The following is a 19,355-nucleotide window of genomic DNA, read 5'->3' as shown; positions in this document are numbered from 1 at the left end:
ATGTATAGAAGGTTAATGTCCAAGATTGAAAAAGAGTGTGGCAAAGCTTGTAAGTTAATGGGGGCAAACAGTTGGGTTCTATATTTTACCTGTAAGGCCATCTTTGATTGGTGGGCTAGGTTGGGTGAGTTATAAGTATAGTTAATAGTTGGTTTGAGTAACGATATTATTAGAATCAGGGGTGTTCACGGTTCGGTTTCGGTCGGAAAACCTCTAATCCGTCATCTGTCTGTTTGATTGGCGGATTGAAAAAAATCAATCAACATCCTTTCGTCGGATTGACGGATGTGGATTGAGCGGATTTGCAAATTGACGGATGAATATGAATCGGTTTGACAGTTTAAATTTTTACAAATTTTGAATATAATACAACTTATCAACATTTTTTTTTTATAACAATCTAACTCAACATAACTAAAAGATTATCAAGTAAATTGTCAAATAAAAATAATAAATACATATAAAAAAATTATGCATTATCAAAACTATTTTATTAATTATTTTTTTATTCAAAAACTATTTAATTTAATTTTTTTTTTAAAATGGCAAAATAAGCCTTATATTTTCCACACAAAAATACCAAATATCAACACTTGTCATTTGATAAAAGGATTTTCAAATTGAAAATACAATAGATTATCTAAACTCTTTTTCAATTGAAAGTACAAACAAAATATCTAAACAAATTGAAAACACAAAATCTTACAAATTACTAGGGGTGTTCGCAGTTTGGAGGTTCGGTTGTTGCCAAAGGAACATCAAATCCGTTATCCGTCTAAAACTAGGTAGATTAGAAAAAAATTAATCCATAATCATCTGCTCGTTATCATGCATTTGTTCAACATGTGATGGATCGGTTCAAATCGATCGGTTTAGATGGATCAAAATATCTGTTGCTCACTCCTAATTAGAATGGCGGCTTACATTTATTTGTGCACTAATATAAGGATATCAGTTTATTAGGATTGCATCTATGAAATTATGTAAAATAAAATTGTTATATATAATTGTGTTATTTTTATAAAATAAGAGTATGATTTTGTTATTTTTATAATTTTGTTATTTGTGCACTAATTTTGTTATTCCTAAAGAGTACGATAGTGAGGCGTCGTTTGGGAACCCTCATTTTTAATCAAAAAGTCAAAAAGTTATTAAATTAGTCAAAAAGTTATTAAATTAGTCAAAAAGTCAACAACTCATACCAAAAAGTCAAATATTCTTTTTTCTCTCTACTTTTTACAAATCTTTTCATAAAAAGTCAAAAAAGTCATCTCAAATTCAATCATACTCTTTAAGAGGCTACGCAAACATGGCCCAATGACATTGTCACATGGTAAAAGACTTGTAATTTTACCATCGTGTGGAATTTTTAAGTGCATATCATATGTACATTATTATGAAATGTATAATTTTATTATAAAAGTTTATAATATCAATCATAAAATGTATAATATCGTCTTAAATTAACGTAATAAAATATTTATAATTTTATAATTGATGTTAAAAAAGTTTATGACTTGATTAAGATATTCTTTGTTATATTAATTTGTAACGAGATTACGCATTTTATAATTAATAATATGAAATTTTATGATAAAATTATACATTATATGATAAGGTGCATATCATAAGGGAGAACACCCTCAACATTTCTCATATTATATGAGACTTCCTCTCAACCCATATCTCTATTCTCTCTCATTATGTCAATTTTTTTTTTTTTTATCCTACCTTAGAAAGATTTAAAAAGTAATTATTTTGAAAAATTATTAGCTTTATTAAAGATAAATTCTTTCAAAATTTTCAAAATTAAAACATTTGTAATAGAATCAGAAAATTACTTTTCCTTTTGAAAACACTATAAAAATAAAAAAATAAAAAATAAACTAAGCTTGTGTTTGATTAGGAATTCGAGGAATGATTGAGAAAGAGAAAAAGAAAATGAAGAGGGGTATGAAATTAAAACAAATATATTTTATTTATATATTACCTATTATTTTTATTTTCAAATCCCAACCAAAAAAAGAAACATTTTGCCGGCAAACCAGCCCTAATTTACCAAAATCGAAGAAGTTTCCTCTTATCATCTGTGTGTGCAAACAAAAAGGGAAGAAGAAGAAGTAATGCCGGACTATCTACCTGAAGAAGTTTCCTCTCATCACCAGCCCTAGTTTCATTTCCACACGCCTCAATCGAAACAAACAACAAGACCCACCATTATTACTGCTTCGACATTGCTCTGAGCATCCTAGGAAAGAGCATTTCTCAATACACCACGACAATCCCACACTCGATGACTATGCTGAGCTTGATTTTCCATTTCACGGCGTAAATTGGTATTTCAGGATTGTGGGTTGTTGCAATGGTCTGGTTTGCTTGTCTGATGATGACAGGTGCTATGTACACACCATCATTTTATGGAACCCATCAATTAGAAAATCTTTTAACCTCCCAAGACCCAGTGTTGTTTTTCAAACCCATGGCCCTTTTATGCATTTAATTGGGTTTGGGTTTGATTCGACCAATCATGAATGTAAAGTGGTTAGTGTTACCTATGTCGAAGATGATGATGGTCATCACACTGTTCCACCTGAGGTTGAGCTTTACTCGCTCATCAGGGGATGTTGGCAAAGCATTAGTGATTGTGGTGTTCAAAGCATTATTCCCGAGCGATCACCACAGGTTTATATCAATGGGGCTGTACATTGGATTGCATATGATAAGAAAACGAATGGCAGGTTTCACTGCGGTTTGATTGTGTCTTTCAATATGTGTGATGAGCTGTTCCGGGAGATTTTTCTACCAGATAGCTTTGCTGCCAAATGCAGGACAAACTTGGAGATCAACGTATTTGGGGAATCACTTTGTGTGGTGCATCATGTTCGGTTTAGTGCTAACAAAGGATATGACATGTGGGTGATGGAAAAGTATGGTTTTGTTGAGTCATGGACTAAACTATTTGCTACCATCGATTATCAGGAAAGTTTGGGGGCGGTTATTGGGTTTAGGAAGAACAGTGAAGTCTTGTTGGTAAGTAGTGTGACCCTGAAACAAAAGAAAAGAAGAATCATGGGATCCATGGTATTGGCTACTTGTTTTATGTGGATACTTATGTTGAGAGCCTGGTCTTAGTCAGGGGGTCGAACGGACTCTCAGGGAGGCATGAATTTGTTAAGGAAACCGAACAAAAAAGAACAGCAACAAAGAAAAGGAAGAACAGGCAACGTACATTTTTAATGGGAACAAAAGGCGAGATATGATTCTTACTTGTTTTATAGCTTACATTTGCTGTTGCTTTTTGTTCATGTTATGGATGTGGAATAGACTTATGTATACTTTTGAACACCAAAACATTATGTTGAATCAAGGCAACATTTTTTAAATGCTAACCCATTGCAATGACTGAGTATGCATGAATTATGTTTTAGGATAAAAAGATCAGTTTGTGGAAATTGACATCAGTGGCTCCATTGTGAGTAATAGTTTCTTTTAACTTCGGTATTATTTCGTTTCTTATGTGTAGTCTCTTGTGTCTTAGGGTTGTGGCTACAACGGAAGCTCAAGCTCAAGACTAGGAAGCCGGGAAAGGCGGGAATGGGAAAATGTTAGAAGTGGAGGCATTGTGGTAAGGTAAGCCATTCCTTTATTAGTTACCTGTTTGCTTATAGTCTTTAACTAGATATAAATGTAGTGAAGTCTTCTTTCAAGAAATATGTGTTCAACTCTGATATTTTTATACTTTTGGAACATTTGTCTTCCTATAGATTCTATGTTTGAAGTATTACTTTACCATTTATATCTATGATGATGTCATTGTCACTGCAATCTGTTTCTTGGGTGGTTGAATTTATATTGACGAGATTAGCCCTGTTTGGTGGGGGTGGTGGTTTTCAGGATAAGCATTGAGAATTAGACAATTATGATCCGCGGTTAAAAAAACCTGTGGCTTGCTTCATGAAGATACGGGGCCTTGGTTACTCAAAATTGTCGGGCTTGTTTGGTTTGTTCTTGGGAGAGTAGTTTTTAAAAATTGTCTTGAGGAGAGAGTTTAGGAATTTTTTTGGTTTGTTTGGTTTTGTATTTTGAAAGTAGTTTTGGAGTTTGAGAGTTTGGAATGATTTGATATTTTGTTATAATTGAGTAGATGTGTGTGAGAGAAAAAGTGATTGAGAATGAGAGATGAGAGAGAAAAGTGATTGATTAATAGATAAGAGAGAGAGAGTGATTTTGAAAATTATTTTGGAAAATTTACAAACCAAACAAATTTTTTTAAATTTTTTTTCCCAAAATCACTCTAGAAATCCAAACCAAACATACCCGTCATGTTCTCCACAGTGGAATTTTTTGGAGGGAATTCAAATACACCAGCGCTACCGACCCCCAGTGGGGGTCCGACCCCCAGTGAGCTGTCCAGCTCTCATTCGCTGAAAACATAAAAAATAAAAAAATAAAAAAAGAAAAACTGTTTTTTTCGCCCAATCACAGGGCGCCACCTCACTGGGGGTCGACCCCCAGTGGGTGTATGAGGCATTTCTGATACACCTTTGCTCCGTTTGTTTTCTAATGAAAATAGCAAAACATGAATGTAATTTTAGTGCTCATATTCTACATTCTAGGATTATGAAACAATTTTGAACCAATTCCTATCTGCTACTTAATTTTTAAAAATTATTTCAAGCACCTTTTCAGTGCAATCAGACCTGTTTTTTTTTTTTTTTTTTTTTTTTTTTTTTTTTTTTTTTTTTAAATTAACCCTTCTTTCCGATGAAACTTTTTCCCAACAGGAGAGATTGGCGTATAACTGAGATGCAATGCTGGCATTTATCCCCCAACACCCCCAACACCCCCCCCCCCCACCCCAAAAAAAAAAAAAAACTGAGATATAATGCTGACTTGCTCACTATTTAATAAAAAAAACCTTCTAACATCTTGAATGATAATTTTAGATTGGTCCTCAGAAATTTTTATTTGTGATAATTTGGATTGGATAGTCGTGAAATGTTTCTCAACCCAGTTCTTGCAATTTAATTTATGGGATTCCTGTGGAAAGATTTACAGTGTGTTTCCCCCCCCCCCCCAAAAAAAAAAAAACTGAGATATAATGCTGACTTGCTCACTATTTAATAAAAAAACCTTCTAACATCTTGAATGATAATTTTAGATTGGTCCTCAGAAATTTTTATTTGTGATAATTTGGATTGGATAGTCGTGAAATGTTTCTCAACCCAGTTCTTGCAATTTAATTTATGGGATTCCTGTGGAAAGATTTACAGTGTGTTTGGTACAGCTCTAGAACGTTAGTTCTAGGGCTTATTTTGCACATGACATTTGTCTACGATTTTCAAAAGTTAATTCCATATTCAATTTTGAAAACTCGGTCGAAAGAGGGAAATCTGGCCAGTTGACCGGAACAGTATATATATTGACACGTTAATTTTTATATATTCAAAAAAAAATATTTTCTGAATTTTTTAAAATTTTTTATGAGCTTTAATAGAATTTTGAGTTGTGTATTTGGTTATGAGTTGTAAATTTTTTTATTAAATATCATATGTCACATCAAAAATTCGCCACTGAATTCAAAACTCTTTTCAAAACTATTTTTAAAACTCTTTTACCAAACAAATTTTCCATACTCAAATCATAATTCCAAAACTCACAAACTCAAAATACAACTCCTACTCTCAAATCATATTTTGAAATCGCTACCAAACGCAGCCTTCTTTTTAAAGGAATTAGAAGGAAAGTTTCTAGTTTGTCAAATTATATTTATTTGCTGAAGCTCTAGCTTGGAACTTGAACATCAAAAGTCCTGCTGGAACTCATGTAGCTTTTAAACGTTAAAAGAGTTCGATTTTGAATCTTTTCGTTTGATGCTTGTAGATGACTACATCATATTTGCCAAAATATTGGAATCTGTGTGCGGGATAATTAAATCCATTATTATTACTATTGCAATTTTGTGGTCACTTAGAAAGTTAAAGGGAATTCAGGGTGAATCTTTCGTAACTTTTGATAGTTCTCATTGTTAAAATGATAGGAATTATACGTAAACAGAAGTTCAATATATTCTAGAAAATTTAATTAAACTGGAACGAATCTTTTAATTTGGAAAATAAATAGACTTTGTAGACAATGTACAATTACTCCAAATCATATTGAATTTGGTAATTATGGTTTCTTTGCGTGACAATTTTCTTTGCATTTTATTGTTGAATATACATGATCTTTGCAGGAAATAGGACCAAGAAACAGGTAAAGAAAGCTTTGCCGTGGGACTGTCAGCAGCTCCTGCATCCACAGAGTTAGTTTTTGTTTTTTGGTGCCTCACCTTTTTTCTATTCTCCGTAGAACAGAGACTTAGGCCACCTTGTATTTCATTTTGTGTGTAAAATCTCGTAAAACTTTCATTAATTTATGTATTATTGTTGGACTAGCGATCGGGTTTTCTCAGGACTTGTGATAGAGTCACAATAGTATAACTGAAGCATCCTTTATCCTCTGTGGATCCCCTTCCTTGAGTTATATTCTGCTGGTGAGTAGTTAGTTTGGTTTCAGTGGTAAAGCAAAGTAATTAACAAGAAATAAATGCATAAAGTAATTTTGTTATTTTTATAAAATGAAGGCTAAATAGTATTTAATCATTCAATTCCATAAGATTGGATTGTGAATCCCAACTATCCTAGAAATACTAATCTCGCTAAAGGTGGGAAAGAAAAAGAAAAAGAATGGAGGGAAACCTAGAAAAAAGCGACAACATTGGGTGGAGACAATGACATCGAAGAACTCGAAAAGCAGCTCAAACCGTCACCTTAGTTCTTACAAATAAGAAGTATTTAGAACTAGACAACCAAATTACTAATGATTTGAGCATGATGAAGAAAAAAGTTGTTGATAATTTTGGAGCCGACTAGATGGCGAAAACACAATACAATGGCGAAAACACAATACAAAATTAAGAAAGTAATGACAATGGAGATGCGATAATGAATCATGACCACGGATAGCAATAGATAAATTGAACCTTCCAAAATTGCCACCAGTGAAAGAGTTGGAAAGACTTGACATAAGAAAATTCTATTATACACCCTCCATATTATATGTATTTTTAATTATGTTATTTTTTTCTTTAATAATGATCAATTTTCTTCTTTAATTATGACATTATTTCAAAATTTTGGTTACAATTTTTTTGTGATTGGTTATGATTTTTTTGTTTTTTTGTTTTTTTAGTTATGACTAAAAAAATATGAAATTATATTATTTTCTTCTATAGTTATAAGTACATATGGTATACACCTGGGTGTGTAATAGTCTTTCCCCTTGGTGTAATGTAATTATGTTAATATGCGGATCTTATTTATTTATTTCAATGTATATCAAATATCTAGATTAAATATTTTTTTTTTGTTGCTTTAGGCTTATAAAAAAATTAAAAAAAAAATAACGTAATTATATCAAAATTATAAGACTAATTGATTTTTTTTTTTTAGAAGAGGTAAGAATAATTTAGGAATTGTTTGGGAATAGATTTTTTTTAATTAAAATATGAGATGAAAAAAATATGTTTGGAATGATTTTTTTATTTTTTACTAAAAAGTAAAAAAAATAACAAAAAAAAATTGAGTGAGTGAAATGAAGGTAGCGTTTGGTAAAAAAAAAATTCTCATAATTTTTTTTATTCAAAACTCATAAAAAAAATTAAATAAATTCTGAAATTTTTTTATTTAAAATATAAAAAATAATAGGTGCCAATTGTTAAAATAAAATTAAAAAAAAAAAAACACTGTTCCAGTCAACCGGCTAGACGTCCAAGAGGACAATCAGTTAACCCAAATTTTTCCTCCTTGGAACGAGTTTTCAAAAGTGGGTGTGGAATTAATTTTTGAAAACTCTAAACAAACAACACATTCAAAAGAAGGGGTAAAAATGTGTTTGGAGAGCTTCTCCAAACACAACCGAAATCTTTTAACTCAACATTCAAAAACCTCCCCAAAAAAATATCAAAAGAGTTACTAAAATCTCAACTCCCAAACGACCCCTACCCATTAACCCAAAAAAAAAAAAAAAACGACTGTTACTCAGAAACAAAAGTTAATGCAATAACGGGGATACGAAAAGGAAAATCCTATGAAGCCCAAATAATTTATTAAATGTTTTATCAAATTTCTCATATGAGTATGGAACCCACACAAATCTATATGTGTGTGGGTTTCACACCCATGTAAGAGGTTTAGTAAAACATTTGGTAGATTGTTTGGGGTCGTAGCATTACTCATACAAAAATACATTTCCCTCTCTATCCATATCTTTGTTCTCTCTCCCATTCAAGAAGCTTTCCCTCTCTCTTCCTCCCTCTCTCTCTCTCTCTCTCTCTCTCAAGAAGCTCCAAGAAATCTCAATCTCCAACTCGAACCATGCCGGACAATCTACAAGAGGAACTATTGATTGAAATACTCATAAGACTACCAATATACACTGTCGTTCAATTCAGGTGTGTTTCCAAATCATGGTGTTCTCTAATCACTAGCCCTAATTTCATCAACACATACCTCAATCGAATCCTTTTTGTTTCCGAATCCAACAACACTCATTCTCTACTCATCAGACATTTAGCCGACACCGAAATCCATCATCAAGACCACTGTATACATTGGAGTAACAATGATGACCCACTCGATTCGCATCACTTTGAGCTTCAATTCCCTTTTCGGGGTTTCAATAAATCTTTTCGAATTGTTAGTTCTTGTAATGGTTTGGTCTGTCTTTCAGATGATTTGTATTGTATTATGAACAATGTGATTTTGTGGAACCCAATTATCAACAAGTCACTAACTCTTCCATTGCCAAGAATTTCAACTTATTGGCTTCGTGATCCTATTAGTCATTGTTAAGAGTCATCACTAACTCTCTTCACTCTCTAGAATCTTCTATCTAGAATATTCTAGAAGTTTCCACATGAATCTAGAATACTCCGGAAAGACCTAGACGATTCTGGAAAGACTAAGAGAAATCTGGAAGATTCTAGAATATCCTAGAAGATTCCGGAACATTAAAGAAGTTTGGAGAAAATTAGAGAAATCTAGAAAGTTTCAGAAGGTTCTAGAATATTTTAGAGAAGAATAGAAAGCTTTAATATGTACTAGAGTAATCTAGATTGTTTTAGAGTGTAGGGTAAGTATGAGTGTATTCTAAAAAGTTCTTTAACTAGTATAAATATGAGATGAGTGCATGTACTAAGCAATTATACAATTGAGTGAAAAAAGAATGAGTCCAAAGTGAGTGGTCAAGCACTATCTAGTGTGAGGTCTCTCAAGGTCTTGTATGAGAAAGACACAAAGTGTGAGTGCTTAAATGTATGTGTGAATAGATAAGTGAAGTGTATTAGTGTGTAATTGTGTACAAGTTTATGTGTTTTAGAGTGTTATCAATAAAGGTTCTATTTCTGGGTCCACCAATGTGTCAAACTCAACAGTCATATTATTGGATTTGGGTTTGATCCCAAACTATAGACTATAAGGTGTTGAAATTGACCTATTTTGAAGAGGGTCCTGATCATTTTTGCTTGAAAAGCCCCCTTCGGTTGAGCTTTACTTGCTTCGTTTAGGTTCTTGGAGAGACATTCATGTTGTTGCGCCTATGCACCTCGTACATTATAATTCATCTCAAGCTTTCATTGATGGAACCATCAATTGGGTCGCGGTTGATAAGAATAGGTCTAATGCTTTGATTTTGTCATTTGATTTGAGAGATGCGGTATTTGGAGAGTTGAATCTGTCGGAACGTCTTGTTAAAATGAATCCTTTAACATTGTCTATTGCAGAATTTAGGAAGTCAATTGTTATGTTCCATGAGCCTCACATTTCTTTGAGTAAATGTTTTATATGGGTGATGAAGGAGTATGGTAAGGTAGAGTCTTGAACCAAACTATACACCATTGATACGGTGGGAATGGGAGAGGTACTTTTCTTGAGGAGAAATGGTGAAGTTGTTTTGTCTTCAAGGGGTGGATTGATTGTATATAATCCCAAGAATCAACCACTCAGGGATCTTGGGCTTCATGATGTTCATTTATTAGGTTGTATGCATGCCTACATTCCTAGCTTGGTTTTACTTGGGGAAGGAAATGAAATCTTGGTCGGCCAAGCAAAGTCTTGTGATATGCAAAAACTTCTGACTGAAGACGGTAATGTTGAGGAGGAAAAACACTAGCTTTGAATAAAACAAGGAAGATTAGGAAGAGCAGACAAGATTCAAGTGTACATTTAATAAGTTTTTAGCTTCTTGTTTCTGATATAATGCTGAAATTTTGGTTTTTTTGAGAACTACAAAATACACTGGTCAAAGTTAGATATCAATAGCAATGTAAATACTAGTTTGTTCTTCTTCTTTATTTATTTATTTAGACAGTAAATGCTAGTTTGTTCAAGCTTCTTATTTGTTAGCTCCATTTTTATTTTATTTTTTTGATTCAGTTGTATATGTAGTTATCAACAAAGGTGGGGTTTTTAGTAGGGGGATTTGGTGATAGCTCCCTCACTATCTAATTTGTCTTTCAAAAGGACAAGAATTATATAAGTACTTTCAAAACCCCCTAATATTTTAAAACTTGTTTCTTTTATTATATTACCCTCATATCTATCAGCTCTCCTATTAAGCCATCTTCACTATATATTTCAGAGTAAAATTTTACTCTGTATACAAGTAAAATTTTACTCTGTATGAAAGTAAAATTTTACATTTTGAAACTAAAAGTAAAATTTTACTCTGTATGAAAGTAAAATTTTACTCTGTATAAAAGTAAAATTTTACTCTGAATAAGAGTAAAATGTTACACTTTGAAACTAAAAGTAAATTTTACTCTGTATAAAAGTAAAATTTTACTCTGAAAAACTAGTAAAATGTTAGACTCTACACAAAAGTAAAATTTTACTCTGTATAAAAGTAAAATTTTACTCTGAAAAATGAGTAAAATGTTAGACTCTACACAAAAGTAAAATTTTACTCTGTATAAAAGTAAAATTTTACTCTGGTTCTGTCAAATGAAAAAAACAGAGCAATAGAACCAGAGTAAAATTTTACTCTGGTTCTGTCAAATGAAATTAGATAAAAAACAACAAAAATAAATAAAAAACAAACAAACAAACAAAAACAAAACAAATTAATCAACAAATCCACATATCTAATTGAAACGAAAAACTTCTAAAACTCGATCAACAATCACACATCTCAATGAAAAAGAATACATGTGTTCAACAACACTCATACACACAAATATATATATATATATATATACATATATTCTACTGTTCCTCATCCACATCCTTCCCAACCTCCTGTTCAACTTATTTCAATCTCGAAGCTTCAGCCTTCGCATTCAACATCGCCAGCATCTCATCAACAACCTCATCATGTTTCTTTTCCGCTTCCAATTGAGCCATCTCCACCGCACTCCAAATCTCCATCTGCTCCGAAACCCTAGCTTTTGAATCTCCAACGACATCCTCATTCAATTTCAACATACTCAAAGCCACATCGTTGCTGATTATGAAGATGAAGAGAGGACCTTCTGCTGAAGCTTGGAAGACGCAACTATGGCAGCGTCTTGTCGATGACCTTCTGCTGAAGCTTGGAAGATGCAACTATGGTGATTATGATACAGTTGATGACGAAGCTGATTATATATGCAGAAGTTGAGGGTATAATAGTCCTATAAAATATTTAAATAATAAATTTTGTCCTTTATGCAAGACTTTATAATTATGAGGGGGTTTAGAAAGTATAATTTTTTTCTTAGTCCTTTTAACAATGAAAGGAAGGTAAAAGGGGTTTATAGCTAAATTTCCCTTTTTAGTACTTCATATGTAGCTAAACTTGGATTCTTTTGACCTTTGTAGATTGATTTGATTTGAAGATAAAGCTTGCATTATACTTGTCAAGAATGTAAAAGAAACCATATAATTTTGCCATCATTTAACTTCATAAAGTTCTTGGCAGTGCAAGCATGGATGTTGCAATCTTTGATTCCCTTAGTTTGAAGCAAGGATAGATCAGGGGGGCACAGGTGGGGGCGACCGCATTCCTAAAAAATTGAAAAATATCATGTATTATATTAGAAATTTTAAAATAATTAAAATATATAAAGATTTGCACCCCAAACATACTTTTGCACTCCCATAATAATAATCTTGAATCCGTCATTAGTTTGAAAAAGTCCTGTTATCTGGCAAAGCCCTCAATAAAACTAGAAAGTATATTGTGGCCAAGATAGCATGGCTTTTTTTCAAAAAAACATTTTTATTATTTTTCTTTGGGTTTCCTACTAATTATTTGCTTGTTTCTGCTTTGAAAACAGAGTTCTTTTCACTGTTTACTTGTTATTGATGAATATTTCTAGTTAGGTCTGAGGTAACAGAAAACAGTAAAGCATATCACCAAAAGAGGACGATGCAAGAATGAGATTACATTAGAGTATGCATTTTGATCCTTAAAATATAGAGTGATAACTGATAAGGATAAGAATTGCGATGGCTTGGTTTGGCATTCCATGATTTTTCTGTTTTATCTTGTAGGAATGGATGATGAATTGATAGCCACTTTTTTTTTATATAAAAAAAAAGAAGACAAATTTCATGGACACATAAGACTTTCATTTATATTACTCTTTATTTTTCTCTTCTTAACCCTTGGAAATGCTAAGCTAAAGACTATTCAAGAGGTCAAACTGTGTAACACAAACGAAATGTAAATAAGAAAAACAAGTCCCCTTTAATTTTGAGACCTACAGGCTTAGGAAGAAGATGAAATGCTTTTTTGTTTTTGTTTTTGTCTTTTTTTTTTTTTGTTTTTGCTTTTGATATTGTGAAATGCCTTTTTTTTGTTGAAGAGATGGTTTTATGGCTCTAAAATTGAAGGAAATAGTAATTTCTGTGCCATCACCTTATATGTCAATCGAAATATGCTACAACTACAGAGTGGTTAGGATTTTTTATTTTTTTTTATTTTTATTCATAACTACAGAGTGGTTAGGATTGATTTAATAATTTTCTAGGTAATGTACATATGCAAATAAAAATAAGATCAAGAAACATTATTACATTTTCAATTTCCTTGATTAGGAGTAACAATCATTTGGCTTAACCATTATACCCAATACCTAATGTATGCACTATGTAGGTTGTGTTTTAACTTAGATTTGCGGAGAGATTTGCGAAGAAAAAAAAAGAAAATAAAAGATTTCTTTTTTAATTTAAAAAACATGCATATAGTTTCTACTTTATTTTTCTTTATCTATCTTTGTTTCTTTCCTGTCTTTTTCTCTCCATAAATATAAAAGTCAAACACAGTATAAAATTTCACCAATAAAGGATTTATAAAGTATGTTTCATTAAAATAAATATAGACAAAATAAGTCCTCTTTACATTTAAAAAAAAAATTAAATTATTGAGTCCTCCTATCATTATATTCATTTATATTGACCTATCTAAATAAAAATTTTATGAAAAAAGCAACACTTAATTGAGAATTTTCCAGTTAGGCCTATTAAAATAGGCTGAAAATTAAAAATCACTACAAAAAATTAATTATTCTCTTTATTTTTTTACACATCTTTTTATAAATAAATAAAAACATGAAAAAAAGCATCTTCCAAAAACAATCCTTATTGCAATCAACCCAACCCTGTTAGGTCATTTGGATTCCCAATCAACTCAATTATTTTTTTATAAAAATAAGATCATTTTTCCAAAACAACCCTTATTGCAATCCACCCAACTCTGTTGGGACATTTGGTTTCCCCATCACCAATTGTTCAAATTGGATTAGTTAGTCACGTGATGAAGCCCTAACAAATCATAGATTATCTGTGGGTTTGGATACAAGTTTTAAAAAGTCTATAAACTTTGGGTAAATTACATTCCCTCTTCCTTAAATTTAGAAAAATATAATTATTCTTATACTTTTGACATAATTGTATATACATCTTAAGGTTTTAATTCATATAAAATTTAAGTTATTTTTTATCAATAATTTGTCAGTTGTATAAATGAAAAAATAATACTATCATTTATTTCCTACTATATATATTTATGGAAATTTTTTTTAAGATCACTAATATTAAGATTTTAGGGAAAATTAGTCTAGGGTCCCCCTCCCACTTTTTATAATGGAAGAGATCCACAAAGTTATTTTTTAATGTCTAAGGTCCCTAAACATATCCCCTCTTTGTCTCTCCTTCTGTGCCCGATCTAAACGAAGAGCTACCATCGGAAGCTATGGACAAACAACTCTCTCTCCCTCTGTACCGAGCCAGCACCACTGCGAAGCATCGACCAACACCAACCTCAACACCACGCGCAACCATGGCAGCAAGCTTCTGATCAACTCTCTCTCTCTGCAGTGTCAGATTTGAAAATATATACATATGCATGGACCAGCTGCTCTTCTTCGGAGGAGCGGACACTCCGCCCGTGTCGGCGTCGGTGTCTGATGAGGAAGGGTTTTGAAATTGGGCATCTAATGTCAAAGAAGATTGCGAGCTGAGAGAGAGGTGGGTTCGGGGTCAGAGGGGTTTGGGGAAGAGGAGATAGAAGAGAAGGGTTTGGGTGTGAGGAGAAGATTTGTGCAGCAAAAACTTGAATATGAAATTACTATGGGCTTTGAACTTTCTATAAATACATGGTCTGTGTTTGTGAATGGGGTTGTTCATTGGGTTGCATTTGATCCAGCAAAGGAGCATGGTTTTGGGATCTTGATTGTGGCATTTGATATGGGCAATGAGGTGTTTAGGCAGATCTCTTTGCCAAACTATCAACCTGATGGGAGGCTTCATACAAGCACGGCTGTTGCAGTATTGGGTGAGTCACTTGCTGTATTGAGTGAGTCAAAGTGAAACTGGTTTATTCGAACTTAGAGAAATTTGTGAGGTCAGATAAATTTCCTGGATCAATGTACAATCACCAAGGTCTGTTCATAAAAATATAACTCTGCTGCAAATAGAGAGAATTTCTCTAGTTTCAATCCAGAAAATTTCTCTAATCAGTCTGGTTTGAACTAAAATTTCTCTGGGTTGGTCTAGAGAAATTTTCGCATTTAAACTGGATTTTCTTTGGATTGATCTAGAGAAATTCTATGGTTTGAATTGAAATTTCTCCGGGTTGATCTTCTATGAGCATATCAGATTGCACAAGTCCTCAAGCAGATTTGATAGCATCAATAGAAGTGGAACCCCAATCCCTCCTGCAGATGGATTCCCAGAGGGAATCAGAGTAAGTGAAAGACCTGAATCTGTTGCACGTCATGGAAAAAGAGAGGATTGAATCTATGGGTAAGAGTAGGAGGATTGAAAAGAGATGGTCTTGAGCTATGTTGGTTATGGGTGACCAAGGTTGTTTTGTCCGTTTATCAAATTTTTTCCCCAACGAAAGGAATTGTCATATTGTGATGTGAAACTGTCAATCAATCTATTTCTCAATTAAAATCATCTATAGTATTTAGATGATCATGTTAAAGGGAAATTTTCTCTAAAAGGTATTAAAATCATCATGAAAGGAATTATCTATTTCTCAATTTTCTCTGGGTTGTAAAGGGAAATTTCTCTGGTTTTGAGAATTTTCCATCGTCAACCTTTATGTCATGTTGCATCTCCAAACCACCCTCTGATGTGATGTTGAATCACAAGCTTTGCCCTTCATGATCATTTCCTTCCCAGAATTGTCATCAATCTATTCTCAACATTTTCAACTCAGAGAATTTCTCTGGACTAATTTTCTCTGGATCAACTTGAGGGACCTTAGACATTATGAAAATATTAGATGTCCTTTATGGTATAAAATCTTAATACAAGGTGAAAAATCTAGAAACCCTAGATGTTAATTTGTGATTATGTACCAATTTTAAGCAGAATATAACAATCCCAATCAAACAATAAAAGACAAATCGGCACAACGATTTTACGTAGAAAAACCACAATTGGACACCTCCAACTGTGATTAAAAAACCACGGGCAACAGCCATAAAACAATCCACTAAGAAGATTTAAAGGAATTACACAGGTATACTTTCAATTACCTAGCGAATCCACGCCCTAATTGAACCAACCTCTATGTGTCTCTTCCAACCCCGTTTTCACCTCGGAATTGTCTTGACGATGAGCCACTCCGGAATCCACCAAAGCTTCAGACTCGAATTCTTCAGAATCCACCGAAGAATAACTCTCTCTCTCTTGTATATAACAAAAAAAACCTTTGATGTACTCTCTTTAAACCATGAATTGAATACTCAATAAAACATCAAAGAAAACTAACAAAATATCCCCAGATATAAACCTTAAAAACCAAAAAGAAGATCTGGAGGAATTCAATAGTTTTGGGAGGAATTCAATAGTTTTGGGAGAAAACCAACTATTTATAGAAAATCCAAAAGTAATCCTAGTTTTGGAAGAAATCCAATTACTTATAGAAATTCAAAAGTAATCCTAGTTTTGGAAGAAAATCAACTTCTTAAAGAAATCCTTGTCAAATGGGATTGCCAATAATAAAACTTAACACAAGGGACCTTAAAAAAAAAAACCCCAAGATTTTATAACATAAAGGACACCAATATTTTCAAAATGTCCAAGGTCCCTCAACATCAATTCAGAGAAAATTCGATTCAAAGAATTTCTCTCGACTTTCTAGAGAATTTCTCTGGATGGCAGTCTAGAGATTTTCTCATGATTCCAAAGAATTTTTTTAGTTTTCGCAAGAATTTCTCTGAGTTGAAACCAAAGAAAATTACACATGGCAAATCAAATTAAACATGCCAAAAAAAACTACACATGGCATAGAAAATTAAACATGGCAGATAATTTCTTTTCAAAGAAATTCTGGGAAAGCCAGAGAAATTCTTTGAATTCCAGTCCAGAGATTTTCTTTGGATTTTCAGAGAATTTCTCTGAATTTTCTTTGGATTTCAAGTGAACCATAAAGAATAAAGTTTGTTTGGTTGCCAAGAAAGAAAGGCGAAAAATAATATCCATCCACAGAATACTATGCTAATTGATGACAAGTACCAAGTTAAACCACATCTTTCTCCCTTTTCAAGTACTGTATTGTATCTTGATCATCTCACTATGATTAATAAGCGAATGAATAAAATAAAATAAAAATTAGATACTTTTAATTGAATTTAATAATTTCATATCATGATAAGCAATGTGCATTCAAAGCAATAGTGGCTTAGCATTACAATAACAAACAACACAATTTACAACATAGAACATCAATATTCACCTAATTTAAGCACCAATTCTTCTACTTTCAGTTCCAAATTTGGGAAACACAAGTGCATATTATGTACTAGTATTAAAGCTGGAACACATGGCGGAGAAAACTAACAATGCCAAGTCAACATTGTTCCGATCAAACGCAGCAGATATAATCGAACCACAATTAAACCGCTCACAACACCACCACCACCACTTGGATTCGAGTTTTCTATGATCAAATCCAAGGCTTCATTCGCATCTTTCGATGCAAAGACTCGGTTAAGCAAGTCATCATCATTATTGAACAATTTGGAAACAGAGGAGGGCTCGGCGACCTCATTCTGGCTCTCGCTTAGCGAAGCTTTGGTAGTGAAGAATTTGTTGGAAGCAAAGAAGGATTGGGGTTTGGATATGGAGAAAGTGTTGTAGAGAGAGACAGAGTGAGTGAGGCGTGGGGGGAGAGTTGCTCTCTAGTATGTCAATTTCTCTGTGATATATGGGTGTTGGTTTGAAGGACCTTAGACATCACAAAATAATATTGTGGATCTTTTCCATTACTAAAAATGGGATAGAGACTTTAAACTAATTTTCTCTATATTTATCTTTATTTATTTCAATATTTACCTATTATTAGTATTAACTTCAGTTCCTTTAATCATACTAAAAGGGTGGTTAATCTAATTATGTTAAAAGTATGGGGTTGACTGTATTTTTTTTAAATCTCAAATGAGATAAATATAATTTACCTATAAGCTACTCATCAGTTAAAAAAGTAAAATGTTATATTAAATTTTTTGACTTACCAACTGTGGAGAGGTGAAAATATTGGCCCAAGGACCAAACATGTGAAGCCCAAAAACCAAAAAGTCAAGTCCAACCCAGCAACCTGAAATCGTGGGAGGCCCAAACCATTGATGGGTCCGATAGGAAAAGGAACAATGTCACGTGACTAAAGCCTGAACAAAATTGCCTTCTAGAAGAAAATCTACAAAATGTAAGAAGGCCGTTAGATTAATCCACAACGAACGGTGAAGATCATGGTTGCCAAAGATAGGTGCATAGGCCTAGCCCGAATAAACAAAATGGTTGTCCGATGAACATGATCGGACGAATGAGGCAATTGGTAGGCTATCCCTAAGAAGCTTGACATAATCTGAACCGCACACAACAAAGCAATCCAACGGCAAAAGATCAAAGCAACTTGGCCTCGACCAAAGTCTGTCGATAACCAGTATCCTTAGATGAAGGTGCCAATCCAACGGCCAGGGCGAGGACTACAACGCTATAAAAGGGAAAGTAAGGAAAAACAAATGGAAGCATAAAACAAAAAGAGAAGAGGTACAAAACATATTTCCATAAATAAATATTATACAGCTGATCTCATGTCTAACTTGATCATCGGAGGGTCCTCCCGACCAAATCTTGTTGGGAGAGATCACTGACCAATTGGTTTTTCTTTGCAGAGTACAAGAAGGACCATCTCATCTCACATTCCCTGTGGAGAATCCTCTACCTTCCACACCAACAAATAATTTATTTTTATTAATTTCTTAAATACATAAATTTGTTTTAATTTTAAATATATATATATATATATATATAAATCACTATAAAAAATAATAATAATAAAAAAAAAAAAAAAAAACCCAACCTACCCCAAACCCACCAAAATATGAAAAGAGGATTGCTAGACCGAATTCAAATAGCCAACGTACAATCGTTTGAATTTTTTTTTTTCACTTTTTTAAATATATATATATATATATATTTAAAAAATAGAAAGAATGGTTTGAGACCTTTTTTTCTTTGGGAAGACTAAGTCATTAATAAAAAAAAAGAAAAAAAAAACTTTAAGTCAATGTGAAAAATAACTTTATTTTCAATTCTCTTAAAATTTTCATAACGTGGTTACAAAAACTTCACAATATTATAAGAATAACATGATAATTTCTCAATAATCTTAGGATTGATTTAATAATTTTCTAGGTCATGTACATATGCAAATAAAAATGACATCAAGAAACATTATTACATTTTCAATTTCCTTGATTAGGAGTAATAATCATTTACAAAAATCCCTTAGGAGTAATAAAATTTTCATAACGTGGT

The 19,355-nt window shown here is 32.6% G+C and overlaps 1 long non-coding RNA gene across 1 annotated transcript; it reads left to right on the top strand.

The window, feature by feature from the left end:
* The first annotated feature begins 3,018 nt into the window (after positions 1-3,018).
* Positions 3,019-6,338, top strand: LOC145797146 (uncharacterized). The gene is made up of 3 exons (XR_014338307.1): positions 3,019-3,249; positions 3,524-3,625; positions 6,236-6,338. It is a non-coding gene; the product is annotated as an uncharacterized LOC145797146 (long non-coding RNA).
* Positions 6,339-19,355: the final 13,017 nt, after the last annotated feature.

This window comes from Camellia sinensis, chromosome 8 (assembly GCF_055761805.1).
Source record: "Camellia sinensis isolate YWXY chromosome 8, ASM5576180v1, whole genome shotgun sequence".
NCBI lineage: Eukaryota > Viridiplantae > Streptophyta > Magnoliopsida > Ericales > Theaceae > Camellia > Camellia sinensis.
Note: the sequence above shows the minus strand (reverse complement) of the source record. Positions and strands in the feature narration are given on the sequence as shown.